The following is an 18,057-nucleotide window of genomic DNA, read 5'->3' as shown; positions in this document are numbered from 1 at the left end:
GACAGCTGCAGGGCTCAGCCCTGCCCAGCTATTCAGTGCTGCCCTCAGAAAACCTCAGACTGGGTTAATCAGGAAAAGCACAGGTTGGTTCACTGCAGGGAAAAGGAGTTTTCAGAGGAGTTCACTGATGGTTCAATACCTCATGGAAAAGTCTCCTGGTCCTGAAAACACAAATTCAGCTCATCCAAACCCCAGCAGTGGAGCCTGGATGCATTTTCCCCACCAGTACATTTCTGGTGCTGGGGATACTGGTATCAATACCCAGTGAGAAACCCTGAGAGGAGGAAAAACACATTTGGAAGAGACAAACTCCAGAGGATTCAAACCTCCAGCCCCAAACCACGCTCCTTCCAGCTCCTGGATCTGCACATTCCTGGCCTTTGGAGCTGTTTCCCTTTCCAGCCTATTAGGCACAAAACGATCAATTCTCCCAGGTACTTGGGAGCTCAGCCAGCTCCGATGGCCATAACTCTCCCTCTTCCCCCGGGAAGGAAAGAGCTCCACACTCCATTACCCCTGTGCCTCACCCAGCCTGGCCATGGGGAAGGCAGCTTTGGAAAGGGAATAGAGCCATCACAGTCATGATTTAAAAATCAAAATACCCACCCAGTGCAAAATGCACGGTGTCTGCTGGGCTTGTGGCAACATCTCTGCACAATCCAGGATGTGATGGGTGATGAAGACCAGCCTGGAAGAGGTGGGATGTGGATCAAAGCCTGCCAGGGGCTGCTCTGGGCTGTGGTCAGTTCTTGTGACCTCTTCAAAGATGTCTGTGTTCTCAATGAGGCGTCTTGTCAGAGCCTTTCCCATGGGAAATTCTCCTTGGAGGATGGGGAGCAAACAGAGGAGCCAAGGATGAGATGCCCAGACTGGGAAAGGGAGACTTGGACAGGACAGACAGCCAGGACATCAAAGGGACAGGGTGGGCAGGCCCTGGCACAGGCTGCCCAGAGAAGTTTGGCTGCCCCTGGATCCCTGGCAGTGTCCAAGGCCAGGCTGGACAGGGCTGGGAACAATCTGGGATAGTGGAAGGTGTCCCTGCCTGTGGACTGGATGACTTTTAAGGTCCCTTCCAACCCAAACCACTCTGTGATTTGCAAAAACCACTCATGGATTTCCAAAGATGGGGATTTTTGTTGCATCCAGGCACTGTGTCCACAGGAGGGCTGGGGAAGGGGAGCAGCAGATCCTGTGGGCTGCAAGCACCAGCAGCAGCAAACTCTCTGCACACTCACATTAACCAAGAGATGATTGAGCAACCTGATTAAGGGAGCCTTAAGCAAAGAGAAATCAAGGATGCTGATTAAGGAGGGGCTGAAGCAGCCATTCAGCTCCCTGCTCCCACACATCTCAGCAGGGAGCAGGGATGAGCCTGCTGGAGATGGGAAGGGCTGGCTCAATGGCACCTTGAGGTGTCACAAATCCTCCCCTGTGGATTTGAAACCTCCCTTTGGTTCACCATGCACCACCCAAGCGTGTTGTGCGTTGGTAAACTGAGGCACAGAATGATTCCCAGCTGTATCAGAACTCAAACCAGGTGAGACAAAGCTGGATTTGTGCTCTGCCACGAACATTTTCAGGACCAAAAATTCAGATTACGGCCCAGGTCGTCACACTGCAGCGACCAGCCCAGGAGATGCCACGGGCAGATGCAAGAAGGTTACAGCTGCATTCGGCTGAGGCTGATTCAGAGAGATTCAAGCTCAGAAAAAAAATAAAAATACCCCAGCCCCTCTGCCCGGTACTTTTCCAACACCAGCCTGAGAGCAGCGGGAACAGTCTGGATTAAAGCAGAGCATGAGTAATGTCTCTCCTGGAAGAGCAGTGCCCCGGAGAGCCGGCGCTGCGCTGATACCACGGTGGAAGGCAGACGCATTTCCATAAACGCTGGAGCAGCAGCCTATAAATAACTGCCTGAATTTACCGCTGCTCTCATGTGACCCTGATCCCCGCATTTTCCGCTGCCATCTGTCACCATGGAAATGGCATCACAGGGCCACCAGCCATTCATTCATAGGACCGGGCCAGGGGAGGGGGCCCGGCGTGGGGGAGGATTTTGAGAGGATGAAAGTTGTGATTTCGGGAGGAAAAATACAGCGGGGAGGTTTGGAGGGAGCGAGGATGGAGCAGGCGAGGACGGAGCGGTGCCTCCCGGGAGGGATGCGGCAGAGCCTGAGCTTCCAAGCACTCTGCAGGGCTGTGGGGAGGGAGGGACAGACAGGAAACCGGGATGGACGGAAAGCAGGGATGAATGGACACCTTCAGGGAGCACGGGGATGAATGAACATCTCCCCGGGCAGCTTGGAGCATCAGGAGGGAGCTGCACTTCCCATCCCATCGACCCCAAACTCCCTCCTGTGCCTTTGGGAGGAGACAGCTGCCTCAATAATCCCCCTTAGTGCCTCCTGTGCTAGTGAAACAGCTCCAAAACCCAGCTTGCTGCCCCAAAACAGAGCGGGAACAGGGTGGGGATTAGCAGGACAGAGAGTGCAGAGCTGCCAGAACGCTCCGAAGATGATTTTCCACCTAAGCTGTCAAGCCGACCTACATTCAAGTGATCATAATTGCAGGGGATAAAGCCCTCCGGTTTCTAAATACGTATTTGCCTGCAAAGCCAGGGCCTGCCGTGGCTCATTCGGGGCCAGAGCTGCAAACAAGGAGGGAAAGGAGCAGACCCAGGGAAAGGAGAGCCCAGCCTGACTCAGAGCAGAGGAATTTCTGGCTCTTACGGAGCATTTTCCACCCAGGATTTCCAGCTCTCTCTGCCAGGATGTTTCCCTCATCCCATGAGGCAGAGGGATGTGCCCAAGGGTGGGAGAGGCAGCAGCAGGGCTGGGATCCCAACCAGGGCATTCCCCTTGGATTTGCCATCGCAGAGGTGCCACTTCCTCAGGGACAGCTGTGACCATCAAGCCCACACAGATCTGGTGGCACTTCCAAGTGTTCCCAAACCTCCTGGGTCACTCAAGAGCGGGATGACAACCCCACAGGGCAGTGTGTCCCCAAAAACGGGGTTGATGCCAGACAGCCCCAGCTGGAAACATCAGGAATTGCGGAGAAAATCACCTTTAAAAGCAACATCTCCCTTTACTAGTGATCCTAATTAATGCAGCCCAGTGCCCCTCCATGCACTCACCTGTTGGCTGTTTGTCTCCCGGGCTGGAAGGAGCAGAGATCATCTATTTTTGGCCTCCAGATCATGTCTGAAAGACAAAAGGGTGGCTGGGAGGAGGCAGCAAGCCATGTCTGAGCACAAGAAAACCACACTGCTTCTCTCAGCCCCCGGGGACAGACATGCAGGGAATAAAGGGGACTCTGCACAATAGAGGCAAAAATAATAAACCCCAGCCCGGGCAGAGGAATGAGAACCACGTCCCACGGCCCCTGGGAAGGGCTCCAAGCAGCGGGACATGCTTTAAAGAGCTGCTGCTCCTGAGTTCTGCTCTTAATTTTCTTCACATGCCAAGCTGCTGGCAGGGCAGATGCAGTGGAGGCCACATTGTGCAACAGGGTGAGCTCAGGAGCACCAGGGCTGGGTGGCACCACTCCAGCTCAGGCTGTCACAGCATTTCCAGGTGGTTTTGATGGCCTGGATGGATTTTTGGAAGGGATTTGGGTGATCTCAGGTTTTTTTAAGGCTTTGCCCATAGCTTGGATGATATTTTTCCCCACACCAGACCTCCTGTCCTGCCCCCCGCTGCCTGCATGGCCCATCTGAGCCACATCCACCTCCCTGGAGGGTTTCCAGAGGGACAGACCCCCAAATCCCTCCCTCACAGCCCAGCACAGAGGCCTGAGTTGGGATCTGGGGCTGCCTGGACCCACTCTGGGGAGCTGCGTGGTCCTTGGAAACGAAAATAAACCCCTTCAAAGGGCAGCTCAGCCTCAGGTCTCCTTGCACAGGCACTGCCGACTGTGCTGCTTGTTCCTGGAGGAGTGAGGAGAGATCTCAGACTGACTGCAGGCCAGTTCCTCCGAGTGGGACGTGTCCCCTGCCCAGGTCCCCAGGGCAGACACAGCCCTGCAGGGAGGGAGCTTGCTGCAGTTTTCTCTGCTGCTGCCCAGAGCAGCGCTTGGTTTGTTCCTGCAATGCTCACCCTGACTGTGCAAACCTGCCCGGTGAGCTCCGCGGGGCTCAGAGTGCCAAACGCAGAGGATTTTCACCCCAAACTGCATCTTCCGTGTGGGAAAAGCACATCCTGGGCTGCTGAGCCAACCCCTCCGAGCTGCTCATCATCCCCGCCCCTCTGGGGAGGTGACCCTCAGCAGCTTGGCACCCGGCGCGATTTTCTACCCAGCTAACGAGATGCAGCCAAACATCATCCAGCAGTAGCTGCTCCCAACAGAAGTCATCTAAAACCGCCCCGGGGCCGCTCAGCCACAGCCCCGGCTGCCGGCAGCAGATGGCAACCAGGCGGCCACCTGCGGTCCCCAGACCTCCCCGCTGTCCCCAGCCTGGCAGAGCAGCTCCCCGGCCATGGCAGGGGCTGGGAAGCAGCTTCAGCTTCCCACCGGATCCCCGAGGCTCCCGCGGGACTCGTGCTCGAGCCCGGCAGCTCCTGTTTCACCAGCTGCCATGTGATTTTGCCCTGGGTATATTTTAAGCGCTGCCTTTGACGTCACGCCTCCTTCCCCAGGATGCTGCTTTCTATAAGTTTCCAGGCAAAACGGTTCCCAAATCTCCCCTTCAGCTTCCTCCCACCGGGCTTTGAGCTCCCCTGGCCTCAATGTCCCCATTCCCCGAGGTGTTGCCTCCCCACAGCCAGGTCACCTCTGGGCGGCTGAGCAGAGCTGAGGAGATGGGAGGTGAGATTAATGATCCCATTAGAGAGAACAAGGGAAAAGTGGGAAAATCACAGGCTGTGAGGTGCCCAGCTCACCCAGCAGTCAGGCTGGGGCAGGATTGGTCCATCAGCCCCACAGGGTGGATGTGGCAGCAAGGGAAAAGGGATGGATCCACACAGGATGGTTGGTTCATCCTGCTCCCTCCTTCCTTGCAGAGCTTGGCACAAGTGAAAAATCCTTCCTGTGTCCCAGTGGATCACCTTGCAAAGCCCCATTCAACCAGGAGCCAGAGCCTGTCCCATCCTCTCCATCCCAGCTGCTCTCCTGGATCAAATGAAGTGCTGCATCCTTCCCTAGACCAGGATCAAACCTCCAAATCCCTCACACCCCTCCAGGAGCCCCTCCAAGAGCAGGATACAACCACCTGGGGTGAAGGACATGGGCAGGGATGGAGCAGCACACCCTCTGTGCTGGTGGCAGTGGCTGGGCAGGGCTTGGCAGTGCTGTGGCACAGCACAAACTGAGCTTGGAGCTCGCAGGGCTCAGCCCAGAAACACCTGCTGTGCTCCCTGAGACCACCTGAGCCTCCCAGCACCTCCAACCCAGCTGTTTGGGCTGAGCTATGACTGATGGAGAGCAGCAGAGGGCAATGATCCAGCCTGGCTTTTCCCTCCTCCTGAGAATTCTCAGCTCTGTCTCAGCACATCCCACCGGAGCTCAGTGCCAACACCAGCACACTAGTGCTGCACTCCTCGTCCTTCCTCAGGTGTCCCCAAAGCCAGGAGCTGCTGCAGGAATGCCCACTGACTCTCCCATGGCACAAACCCACCCAACAGTGCCCCGAGAGCAGCCCTGGTCTGAAACAAACCCAAAGCATCAGGCCAAGGCACTGTGTCTCCTCATCCCTGACCCTGAGCACAGCCTGGGATTTTATCTTTGGATCCCAGCAGCCAGCCAGGTGTTTCCACAGCCTGTCCTGCTACAGACTGTGATCCAGCCCTTCTCTAGCTGTACAGGCAGAGTGGGAAAACCCAGGAGGGCTCAGGGCTGGGAGAGGTCACTGGGAGGACTAAAGGAGCTGATAAAAAAAAAAAAATCCCATCGCAGCAATTCAGCTGGAAACGATCATCCACGTGAAGACAGGCGGGTTGGGCTAGGCTGGGATGGGATGAGCTGCCCTGCCCTCCCCTCCCCTCCCTGCCTGGTGCTCCTCAGCCCTCCGAGGTCCTCAACGAGCTTTAAAGACAGAAAAAGCCCCAAGGAATGTGAAACGCTGCTGGAGAGAAGAGCCTGGATGCCATCCCTCCTCACACTCCGTGCTGTGCTCCATCCATCGGGACAGACAGCCTCCCCACCACAGCTGGCACGGGCCAAGGCAGCTCCCCTCGTTAGCCCCCGGGGCTGATTCCTCTCTCCCATCCCACAGCCCAACTGCAGCACGGCCAGGAGAAAGCGTCAGGCTCGGGAGAGCTTTGAGGAGCATTCCTGCCTGGGCAGCATCTCCTGGGATGAGCTCTGTGTGTCCCACAGAGCCACAGTGTCCCTCCCGACTCTCACAGGGATGCAGGGTCATGCCTGGAGCACCCTGCACAGGGGCAGCTTTTGCAAGATGTCAGGGCAGGGGGATTTTTCGGGCCTGGCAAGATTTCCTGCAGCTTTGCAGGGAGCTGAGAGGGGGATTTTCATCCCTAAGGCTCCTTTCCTGGCCGGGGGTGAGGGGAGATGGGATGGGAGGTGTTCCTGGCCAGAGCTTCCCACCGGGAGGAGCAGGGCTGGCTGTGGTTTGGGGTCTGGTTTGTACCTGCTGAATGCCCCCTTGTTTCTGGTCTCTCCTCCTTTCTCCCAGAGCTTTCTGAGCTGGGTTCAAGTGGGGGTTCCTCTGCCATGCCCATCCCTTCCCCTGCAGCTCCAGCACCACCTGGGGCTGAGCAGCACTTGATGGGATCAGGGAGGGATTTACTCAGCAAACAGGACTTTACTCCCTATCCAAAACCCCTCAGAGATTCACGATCCCTGCTGAGACCCAGCTCATCCCCCAAAACCAAACCTTCAGGGACCTCCCGGGGAACCTTCCCGTGGAAACACCCACCCGGCTCAGCCCTGACGTGAGAAATCATCCAAACACCAACCGCCCGTCGATCTCCATCTCTCCCCCCGCTCAGCATCCCCACGGCCGGCAGCACAGAGATGCTGCCAAGACAGCAGCAGCTCCATTGTCCGGGCAGGGATCAGCCGCTGCCACCCGGGAGGAGCTCTGGGCATCCAACAAAACTGGCAGCGCCAAAGAGACCCCGGAGGAGGCGAAGAGACAAACAGCAGGAGAAATCAACCCCCCGAAAAAAACAATGCGGCTTGCTGAGGCCGGGATGGAGCCGGGATGGTCCCGCTGCAGGGCTCGGGCTCGGTGACACTGCCACCGCCGCTGAGAAAGGGACCGCGGAGGAATGCGGCCCCGCGGGAGTCCCTCGGGCACAGGGGGAGTTCGTGTTTGGGACAGGGGATTGCCGAGCCCGTGGCCTTCTCAGAGATTTGGGGCAGCTCCGGGTTTGCTGCACCACCTGGAAATTCCAGCCCTCCCCAGTGCAGGATGTGGGGAGGTGCCTGTGAGTCCAGGGAAGAGTTCGGGTGTGCAGAGGGAGCCGGGAGAAAACATCCAACCAGGCTGATTTCATGGGTGTTTTAACCTCCCATTCTGTTTGTTTTCTAGAACTCACAGCTCCTTCAAAAAGATGCTCAAAGCTGGAGCCAAGGACACAAAACAAGCGGCAGCATCTCTGCAGCTGGGAGGGGAAGGTCGGGTGGAGCCAGCAGGTCCCAGCCTCCCTCGTCCCTCAGTTTCCCCTCGTGTGGAGCTTTGTCCTCACCTCAGTTCCTGAGCTCAGCTTTGTGTTTGCTCCGGGTGGAAATAGGGGCTGGGGGTGCGGGAGAATGCGGGGGTCCTGCTCGGCTAAGGAAGTCCTGGAGGGGATAAGTCAGCAAAAGAGAAGAATAAGAGGAGTCGGGAGAGAGGATGAGGAGAGGAAGAGCGAGGAGGCGGCGGCGAGGAGACAGACGGCAGCGACCATCTGCTGCGGGTGCTTTTAATTGCTCGGGCTGGTTTCAGCTCCGCTGCAGGAGCTCCGCTGAAGGGAAGCGGTGCTCGGCACCAACCTGGGCTCAGGGGAACACCCGGGAATGGGGCAGGATGAGCCCAAACCCCTGAGCAGCCCAGGGGTGATGGCAGAGCTGCGTTTGCAGGGCACAGCTGGAAAGGCAGTGTCTGCCGGGGTGGCTGCAGCACCAAACCAGCCCTGGGGCCAGCGACCTCCGGCAAGCGACTGGGGCAGAGCCACGCTGGAGCAGGGGAAGGAAAAGCTGCTTGGAGCAGCCGCAGATGCTTCCCACAAGCAGGCAGATGCCCCAGCCCTCGCAGCTTTTAAAGGATGCCTCAGTTCGAGCGCTTGATGTGCACCTGGGGCTGCTGAGCTCTGCTCCAGGCTAAAATTATCCCTCTGCTCCCTCCAGCAGCTCCTTCTGATCCGTCTGCATCTCCAACATCACCCTTGTGGTCCCCAGTGCTGCCCTCGTGCCTGTGACACCCCAAAACCCCCACCCAGGGTCCCCATTCCCCCAGCATTGCTTCACCCACACCTCAAAATCACAAGTGCCAATGAGCAGTAGCAGGAATGGAAGCCGAAATCTGAAATAAAAATTTGGGCATCCCCTGCCTTCCTCAGCATGGGATCTCTCACTGGGCCAGGACCAGCATCATCCCCTGCCAGGCTGCACCCCTCTGGGTGGATTTGGGGATCTCCACCATCACAAGGGCTGCAGCCCATGAGGTGTTTGTGTAGGCCCTACCATAACACAAACAATAAAAACGAGCCACCGTGCTCCCCACAGCCCTTCTGTGCATTGCTGGAGGTCAGGGGAGAGGAAAACCCAGGTGTTAATTATTCCACATGCAAAAAGCCATCGGTTGCTCAGCCTGGATGGACTCACACCATGGAGCCTCCACTCCCCCACGGGCTGGTGTGGATTTATGGCTGAGCACCACCTGCCCTTGGGGGGTCCTCAGGCTCCCCAACACCCCCAACCCTCGCTGGGCTGGGCTGGATCTGCCAACAACCATCATGGATCCCATTAACCGAGCCTGTTAATTGCTGTACACGGCAGGGACAATCCTGGCAGGGCAAAGCAGAGACAATGCTGCACCCAAAGGTTTCCATGCACACCAGGAAAAAGCAGCAGGAGCTGTGGGGCTGCAGCTCCTGGCTCCATGGGGGTTTGCACTGTGACCCCATGGGGGATTCCAGCGCTCCCCACTGGGAATGCTGAGCTCTCTGTGCTGTCCCATCACAGGGGATGTCCTGCCAAACCTCTGGGGCTGGGATTCAGAGAGGAAAGGGCAGCTGATCTCCCTGTGTCAGAGGTGTGATTTGGCTGGAAGGATCCAGCCGGGAAGCCCAGGGGTTCAGACAAGAGCCAGAGCTGCACATCTCTCACCCGAGTGTTTACAAACAGGATCAGTGCTGCCAGCACACCATAGTGAGCCGTGCCTGGGGCTTCAATTCCTTCCTTAGGGAAGGCTGATGCTGAAATCCAAAGGCACAGGGAGCTGCACTGACCAGGCGCTGGGTGTCAGGGGTGAGGAGCTGTTAGTGCTCAGCCTCTGAGCTGCTTGTCAATCCCAGTGGGGGAAATTATCCCAGGAAAGCCCAAAGGTTGGGATGAACCTGGAGGCATCGGTGGAGGTGAGAGTCTGGAGGCAGTGAGGAGGAGATGGAGATGAATAAATGTCCTGTGTTGAGGGGGAGCCAGCAGGTTGCACCCAAATAAAAACCCGGAAAGATTCCAGGGCAAAACTGGGAAAATATATCAAAAAAGATCACTCACAGATCACTCACTGAGCGGCTCAGCCAACAGCTGAGAGCACCAACAGGAAAAAGCTGTGGGTGAAAGAAGTTGGATCATTCATCTTGGACCAAATTCTGCTCCCAGCCCTCCCCTCCCTGCCTCATCCATCCTCCAGAACTTCATGCTTCTTCTTCTTCCAGCATCCCAGGAAGGTTTATCCGTGTGGATGGTGGGGAGCAGGGTCAGGCTGGGGATGAGCCAAGCACTGGGAACATCCATCCACAAAAACAGAGCCCACGGGAGACGTGTCTGACCCCGGCACAGGGAATCCTGCCGGTAGGGTGGCATCTGGCACACGTGGGGCTGGAAACAGAGTGGTATTTCCTTGGGATCCACCAGAGCTGGGGTAAAACCCGAGGATCAGACAATCATTTAAAGGGTGATGGGAAAGGGGTGCCTTCAGCAGGCGCCTATTCCGGATGGATCTCGGGAGCAGCCAACCCGGGACAGCAACCCAGCCCCACTTCCCAGCTCCTTTCCCCCGGTAATTGCCTCTCCGAATTACACAATTAGCATGTGCAAAGGTAATTACAGACCAGAGGCGTATCAATATCAGCCTCACGCAACTGCGGTGATGTCGGTGGAAATCTGAGGAGTGAGGCAGAGCAGGAAATAAATCATCTCCGAAAATCAGGGATCGGGGCAACGCTCCAGCCTCACACACACCTTTGCACTACCAGCCGCTGCGGGCGCATTAGCAGGATAAATTCGGGATTCAGGCAGCCTCCAAGCAATCTGGGATTGCGGTGGGTGAATTATGTTAATGCACACGGATCCTCTGCCCCGCTCCTTCCTTCTCCTCCAGCGCAGGGCGGGGATTTGTGGCGTTTTCCTGCTACAGAATCGCCCGGAGGGAGGCATTAATGGGCAGCTGGAAGGAGAAATTGCAGGGCTGGGCAGCTGCTCGCAGTTTAGGATTGCAACGTGTTAATTATGTTAAAGGCATTAAATAATTTAAGTGTGTTGATGAGGGAGGGAGGAGGGATGCTCTGGGGTGCCCGAGGTGCTGGAGTTGGGTACCTAACAAAAACTGCGCAGACACCTCGCTCCCATCATCTCCTTTGCAAAAGGAGAGTTTTTAACCCTGAACAGCCCGGTTTGGAGGTGTTTCGGTTGTGTTTGGACACTCGGAGCTGGACAAACCCCGCGCCCTCCGCCGAGGCCAACCTGACCCAGGCAAGAGCAGCAGGGAGGGCGCTCTGTCCTTGGAGGGAATGAATCGTCCCCCATGGAGAGACCTCTTCTCCCAGAGGAAAAAGACAGTTCTGCTCTCCGCTCCAGCCCTACAGCTGCACATCCCGGGAGCAGCGGGGAGCTCCCGGGGGGCTCAGCCGGGATCTGCTGCCCACCCGGTGCCACCGCCCGCCCTGTCCCTGTCCCGCCGTCACTAGATGGCAGTGGAGCATCTCGGTGAGGCTCGGGGGGAATCCACAGCCCCGGGAGACCCCCGAGCTCTGCCATCCCGCCGCGCAGAGCCCGCAGCGATGCTCGCAGCCATCCCAGCCCAGGGCTGCTCCGGAGGGATCCCAAACTCCATCCCAGCGCACCCCAGCTGCCAGGCATCGCCGTTGCCCTGGATACAGCCCGTTTTCTGGCTGAGACTTTATTTGGGTGGAAAAACTGAGGATTTTGGCTGCTGAGGCAGGATTTCTGCTGCAGCAGGCTCGGTTCTGGACTCACGTGCCCTGCCCACGTCTGGGCTCTGGCGGGCAGAAGCGTGAGAGCGATGCAGATCCCAAATTCTCCTCTCCATCCCGGTGCTGCAAATATCCCTCCAGACCCCTGCAGACCCGGGCTATCCCCTCGGAATGGGGACAGGGCCGAGTGCAGGGACCCCATGTTCACCAAGCTGTAAAGGGGAGAGGCAAGACAAACCCTGGAGCTCCCCTGGGATAAAAAGCAGCTCTTTAACCCAGGCCAAACCCCATGAGAACGACCACCCTAGGGCAGTTTAACTGCCCCAGTGGACTGGCAGCAGAGCAGTGGATTCCAGCACTCCCAAACAAGGAATTCCTCAAGAAAATCAGTTTAGTTCAATCGCTGCAGTGGTTGGCACAGGGATGAACCAATCTAGAAACCAGCTCCATTAAATTAGTGTAATTTCTGGGTGTGGATCAGCTCTGGATTTACAGACCTCCAAGCAGGGCACTGTGTTCAGCTGAGTGGATTTTTGGAGATGTCTGGTTTCCCTACCTCAGCACTTTCCCTCTGCCCTTCAGGACCAGCAGTTCTGGAGCTGAATCGATTCCTGCTTGGCAAAGAGACAGCCGAACCTGGAGATGGTTTCACCCCAATATGGTCAGGATGTGCAGCTCCAGGCTGAAACACCTGGTCTGACTGCACAGGGATACCTGTAAAGGGAGAAATCCACCCCAAATTCAAGACTGGCTGGGAGGACAAAGTCCCCAGGGCCAGCAGAGCAGAGGGATGTCACAGCACAGGCAGGGGACAGCCAGGCTGAGAGAACAAGGCAATAAGTAAGCTGGAATGACTCAGGTGCTTGCTGGGCAGAGAGCATTGCTGCAGGGTGGGTGTGATATGAGACATCTCCATTCCAGTAAACCCAATATCCCACCAGTCCCTTCACCAGGCAAACCCACAGCACCCAAATCCTGCCCAATACCTGCCCCCAGACCAGCCTGGGAGAGAGATTTTAGGGTTTACTTCCTCCTTTTGGACACGGCCAGGACAGATCCCAAATGGAGGGAGAAGAGAGAAGGGAACATCCCTGACTCTCACCTTCCCAGAGAGCAGGTGGGATCCACGAGTCCCTGGGGTTCAGCAAACTCAGCAAAGCCTGAAAAAAAGAGATGTTGTAAATTCACAATGAGCACCCAGTTATTTTTGGGGTGCTTCAATGGGTGCAGGTGTGCCTGGAGGCTTCTAACCCACAGAATGCAGCAGTGCCAGCACAGATCAGGGGGACAAAACCCAGGACAATCCCGGGGAGAGGCACTAAGACCACATCCATCCTCCAAAAGGATTTTTTTGCAGTGGGAAGGAGGGAAAGCAGCAAGATCTGCTCATTCTCAGCCGGATTTCCACAATCCCCCAGGACCTGTGTTCCCTGACGCCAGGGCATCGGATTTCCATGGCTGAGGATCAGTCTCTTATCAGCAGGGTTTGCAGGAAATTGGGGCTGATGGGAGGCCCTGGGAGCCAGGATGGGGTGGGGAGGTTGGTGCCTTTGGATCAGCAGCTGCCAGGACAGGGACAGAGCCCAGGTCCCTTTGATGTCACCTGCCTGGTAGAACATATCGGGGTGCACTCCAGGGGGGGATTTTGGGGGTTATCCTAGGGATTGCTTGTTTGTCTGGGGAGGGCACAGCACTCACCTCCTGCCTTCTGGCTTCACCACACAGGTCCTGGGGTGGGTACAGGGAGTAGGGCAGTGGGGAGAATGTGATCCTGTGCTGGGCTCTGGAGCCATGGCAGGGAGCCATCCTCATCCTCATCCTCATCCTCATCCTCATCCCCATCCCCATCCCCTTCCTCATCCCCAGGCTGCTTTGACAGGACACAGGAAGAAAGGTGTTTTAAGAGCCTCCAAGAAAAGAACCTCCAAAGTCACAACCCCCTGTCCTGTTATCCCTCAACCTCTGTTCTGTTCTTCTCAAGCTTTGTTTCTGTTCTAAACTAAGACCCAAACAGCAGGAACAGCTTTTTCCAGGAGCCAGGAACTGGCAGCAGCTCAGGGTGGGGCTGAGCCTCTCTGTCGGAGTATCTCCAACCTATCCAGCTCCACAAAGAGAGCTGCTCCACACCGGATCTGTCTGCCTCAGATTTATTAAAACAACAAACTGGGGCTCTGCCTCCGGGTGCCCTCCTGCATTTCTTTGGGGCCAGCAGAAGCCTTGGAACAAAGCATCACCCCAAAGGTAGCTGTTGGGTGATGGGAAACCCCTTTTGGGATGGGGGATTTCCATGGGATGGGGGCAGGTAGCACATGGAGCCCCATCAAGGTGAGGTTATCCCAGCAGGAAGCACAGGGAATGGGAGGATGGATCTCACAGCAGTGCACAGCTCCTGCACCTGATTCCTGATGAATTTTTCTTCCCATAGCAAATGTTCTTGCTCCCACCAGGGAGGGCATATCCCCATTTTGGGGCTGGATACAACCCTCACTCCTCCCTAGGAACAGCCCAACCAGCCCTGAGCTGTTGTGCCCTTGCCCAGACGTGGTTGTGTTCATGTGGGGGGGATGAATGCAGGGAGCTGGCTGGGCTGGGAGCTGGGCCTGCAGGAATCCATGGATGATCTCAGCCTGGAATGCCATACAGCCTCCACAGGGTCAGTGAATCCCGGGGTCTGACCTCCTCAAATTAAAGGAGTGAATGAAATTGCTGTGAGCTGGAGGGACACAGAGCCATCTTTGCACCTTCCTCCTCAGGAAAGCATTCCCAGGGGGAAGCTCCACAATCCCCTCCTGAGCACCCACTCTCAGTCCCCTGCCTGCTGCTCAGACAGGCAGAGCCAGAGGGATGGAGAGCCAAAAAAAAGAAAGATACTGCAGCAACCTCCCCGCTCCTGCTGCCGATTAACCTTCCTCGTGCAACTCTATCCCCTTCCCAGTCCCCGCAGGGTGGGCTAACCCTTGCCAGGATAGCCTGCCCAGCTCCTGGGGGAGCCACGGCACGGGGAAGGAGATCTGCTGGGCTAACAGCCGTGACTCCCCGTGCGGCGGAGGAAGGAGGGTCAGTGCCGGGGAAGCCTCGCTGAGCTCATGCCCGGGCTGAGGTTATTGGATTTAGTTTAGCTGGAGGGAAGGGGCAGCGGGAGCCACACCTGGGACCCATTAAACCCCATCCCAGCGGCCCTGGGAGCAGGGGGGCTCCGTTTCCTCTTTCCCGAGCAATGTCCTCCCAAAAAAAGGGGCAGGAGGAAAACCCCAGGAGCAGGGGAGGATGGAGAGCCAGGCAGAGGTGTGAAGGAGGCTTGTTGGTGTGAATCAGACTCTGATTCCGTCAGCCGGAGAGTGGATGGGTTGGGATCTGTGTCACCCAAATCAGCAGGGTCAGACCCAAACACAGCAATCCCTCAAGGATGAAATTCAGTCTCTGTGCTCTGAGAGCCTCTGCCCCAATGAAAACACCTCATCCACAGCCCCCCACCCCACAGGATCCCCCCAGACCCCAAACCTAGAGACCTGTGACCCTCCCAAGTGCCCAGCACCAGGGGTTCCATCCCCAGCTCCCTCCACCATGTGAGTCCCTGTTTCAGCTCCTCCCTGCGGCTTTCGGGCTCTGCCCAGCCGAGCTGGGGTGGGGAACTCCCACTGAAGATGCTCAGAAGGAGCGGCATCAAAAAAGAAAATCACAAATCAACGCTTTTCTCCCAGAAAGGCCCATTCTGCCCATTTCCCATGAGGAAGGTGGTGCCCAAACCACAGCATAATTTTTTCCTAGACCCACCTCTCTAAAACACTCATTTTCCCCCAAATTACCTGGAGTTGATGACTTTCCAACAGGCTTGGTGTCCTGGGATCTGGGCTCTCGGAGTGATCCCTCCAGGAGCACCCTCTCCAGGCTGGCTGCTGAGTCCTCACCCCCAGATCCAGGAGGTTTTCCACCCTGGCTCCATGCAGGAAGGGCTTCTCCTGCCTCTTTCTTCTTCCCCAATAACTCTGGGCACCGAGGTTTAATGGGAAAATGCTGTGGGCTGTTTGGGCAGCGGGAGGAAGGCATCTCCTGCTCCAATTTGGCAGAGGTTGGCTCCACTTATTGCTCTGAGCTTTCCCCCCTGCTGCTGCTGAGGCTTTGAACCAACTCAGATCCCATTAATGGGGTTAAGCAACAGCAGGGGAAACACTGAGTTAGTAACAGAGGCAATATAGGGAACCTGCTGGTGTTTAGGGCCTGATCCTGTGGGATTCAGGTTTCCATCACCTGCGACAGCCCCATGGAGTTGTTCTTGATAAACACCCAATGCAGGGGAAAACACTGGAAAAGCTCAAGTCATGGAAACCAAACGGGATGTGTTTGGGAAAAGCATCAGGGCACATTCTCCTCCTCACACAGCCCACGTCCACACCAAGGGAGGGGAATGTGCTCCCAAGAGCCCTTATCCACTTACCAGAGGCCAAATATCCACTGGGACATGGGAATGCTGCCCAATCCCCTCGGAGCAGAGCACAAATCCCTTTGCTGAGCCACCACGTCTCCTGCTGTTGTGTTTCTACCAATTAACTTGCTCAGAGCAATTAAGGAGCTCCAACACCTCCAGCCATCACCTTCCTGTCACAACGGGACCCAGAGGGTGTGAGCAGCAAACAGGGAATGTCATGGAGCTGGATGGGATGGGAAGGAATGCAAGGATGGAGGTTCGTTTCCATAGACAAATGGAAAATGAAATGACAGAATCACAGAATGGTTTGGGTTGGAAGGGACATTAAAGATCATCTGGTTTCACCTCCATGCCTTGGACAGGGACACCGAGGGGTCTGTCTGTCTGTCCCCAGGCCTGGCCTCAGCATCATCGGGGCCTCTCGCTCTCAGAGGTGGTGTCCAGTGTCCCAAAAACCTTTGCCCCATGGGTGTCCAGGGGTGAGCACAGCAGCCCAGAGGGAAGGAGAGATGGGAGAGAAAAGGGAAGGAAACACAAGGCCAACTCTCCAGACAACTGCTCAGCCCATGGCACTTCTCACACGTCACACTGCTGGCCTCGCTCCTCAGCAGGGTTAAACCCACCCTGTGCTCCACCACTCTGGGTGCCTTAGAGTTTTTTTGGGGCGAAATTCCTTAAAAGTTCAACTGCACGGGGGTTTTGTTTCCCATCAAGGAGCCTTTGAGATGCGGAGCAGCCTGGGCTCCTCGCAGGGGGATTTGCGGTTGAAAGGTCAAAGCTGTTTCTGGTTCCCCTTATCAGCCTTGGCTGAGCACGAAGGAAACGAAGGAAACCCCTGGGTCGGGTCAGGGAGGTCACAGCGGGGACAGAGCAGGGGGCACCGGGGAGCTGCAGACGAGACGCCGATGGCAGAAGGTGTGGAGAAACCCAGGAGGCAGGAATTGTGACCCTCTGCCTCCAGCCAGGCCATGGAGGGGAAGGCATCCCACAGACCCATCTGTAGTGGGGATGGTGGGATGAGATGGTTTGGGGACACCAAGGCCCTAAGTGGATTTGGCCACTGCAATCCTGGAGTTGTCCCCAGGGCCACTCAGCTTGCTGGACCTGTTCAGTGTCCCTCCCAGCACTGCTGGGTCTGGTTTGGCTCATCCCTTGACATGGATGAGGATCCGTGCTGGATTTGGGGCTCCTCCAGGGCTCTGCAGGAACAGAGAGGTGGCTGGGCAGGATTATCCCCTGAGAAGGCCAGAAGGGCTGTTTGTTTGCTCTGAAGGACTGAGGCCTCCTGAGCCTGACCAGTCCTGAGGGACAAATTCTCCACCCGGTGTGTGTCCCATGGGACCACCTTGGCCTTCAACCCAAATAACTCAGAGTAGAAATGTCCTCCAAGCCAGCAAAGCTGAAATGCTTCTGGGCTCAGCTCTTGCCCAACCCTGTCTTGTTCACAGCTTTCATTCCCCTCTTTCCATCCATCCATCCATCCCCAACCACAGAACCAGGGTGTCTGCTCATCCATCCATCCATCCATCATCCATCCATCCATCCATCCATCCATCCATCCATCCACTGCTCCCCATTGTTGGACACTTCAATCTCCCCTTTCCCTGCTCCATCCCACTCCTCCCTGCTCCTCACACACCTTGGCAGAGCCGACCCATCCCTGATGGAACCAGTCGGGAAGAAGGCAGAATCCCTGGCAGCCCATCTGGTTTTTGCCCATCTGGTTTTTGCCCATCTGGTTTTTGCCCATCTGGTTTCTGCACAGCTCCCGAGGTGCTCTCGGCGCTGTCACCTCTCATTCATCCTGACAGGTACAGACATCACCACCAGCCTGATCCCTTGAAGTCCTGACATGGACAATCCTGTTATGGGAAAACAAGAGCTCCTGCTGATGTGCCTGTGGGGAAAGCAAAACCCTCTGCAGAGCTGGGAGGAGTGGGAAGCACATGGTGAGGGGGGAAACACTCCCTGGGATGCCTGAAGAGGTTCCTTGGGGTTAACCTCCCCAACCTGGTTTCCTCTGGGTGTAAAGCCAGCCCAGCATTCCCAATCCACAGAGAAACCAGCCAAGGGAGAGCTGCTGGTGTATTTGCAACCCCTAACACCCTCGTGCTGCATGCCATGGCCACGTGCCTCAGTTTCCCCTTGGAAAGAGGAGCATTTTGTCCCCTCCATGATGGGACCACAAGGATCAGGACTCATCCAGCACCCCCAGCAAGCAGCCTGAAATGCTGGAGAATCCGTGTGAGCTCCGTTCTGCTTCAGTCTGGGAGCAAGAGCAGTGGGAAAGCACAGCTCTGCCCTGCAGAGCCC

The 18,057-nt window shown here is 56.6% G+C and overlaps 1 long non-coding RNA gene across 1 annotated transcript; it reads right to left on the bottom strand.

Moving 5' to 3' along the window:
* Positions 1–164: 164 nt before the first annotated feature.
* LOC146426897 (uncharacterized) lies at positions 165–14,876 on the bottom strand. Its single transcript, XR_014856583.1, has 4 exons — positions 13,017–14,876; positions 11,816–12,478; positions 3,137–3,203; positions 165–821 (listed from the first exon to the last, which is right to left on the bottom strand). It is a non-coding gene; the product is annotated as an uncharacterized LOC146426897 (long non-coding RNA).
* Positions 14,877–18,057: the final 3,181 nt, after the last annotated feature.

Source organism: Lichenostomus cassidix, chromosome 26 (assembly GCF_008360975.1).
Source record: "Lichenostomus cassidix isolate B80296 chromosome 26, HeHo_3.0, whole genome shotgun sequence".
NCBI classification, from domain to species: Eukaryota; Metazoa; Chordata; class Aves; order Passeriformes; family Meliphagidae; genus Lichenostomus; species Lichenostomus cassidix.
This window is presented reverse-complemented; position numbering and strand designations above follow the sequence as displayed.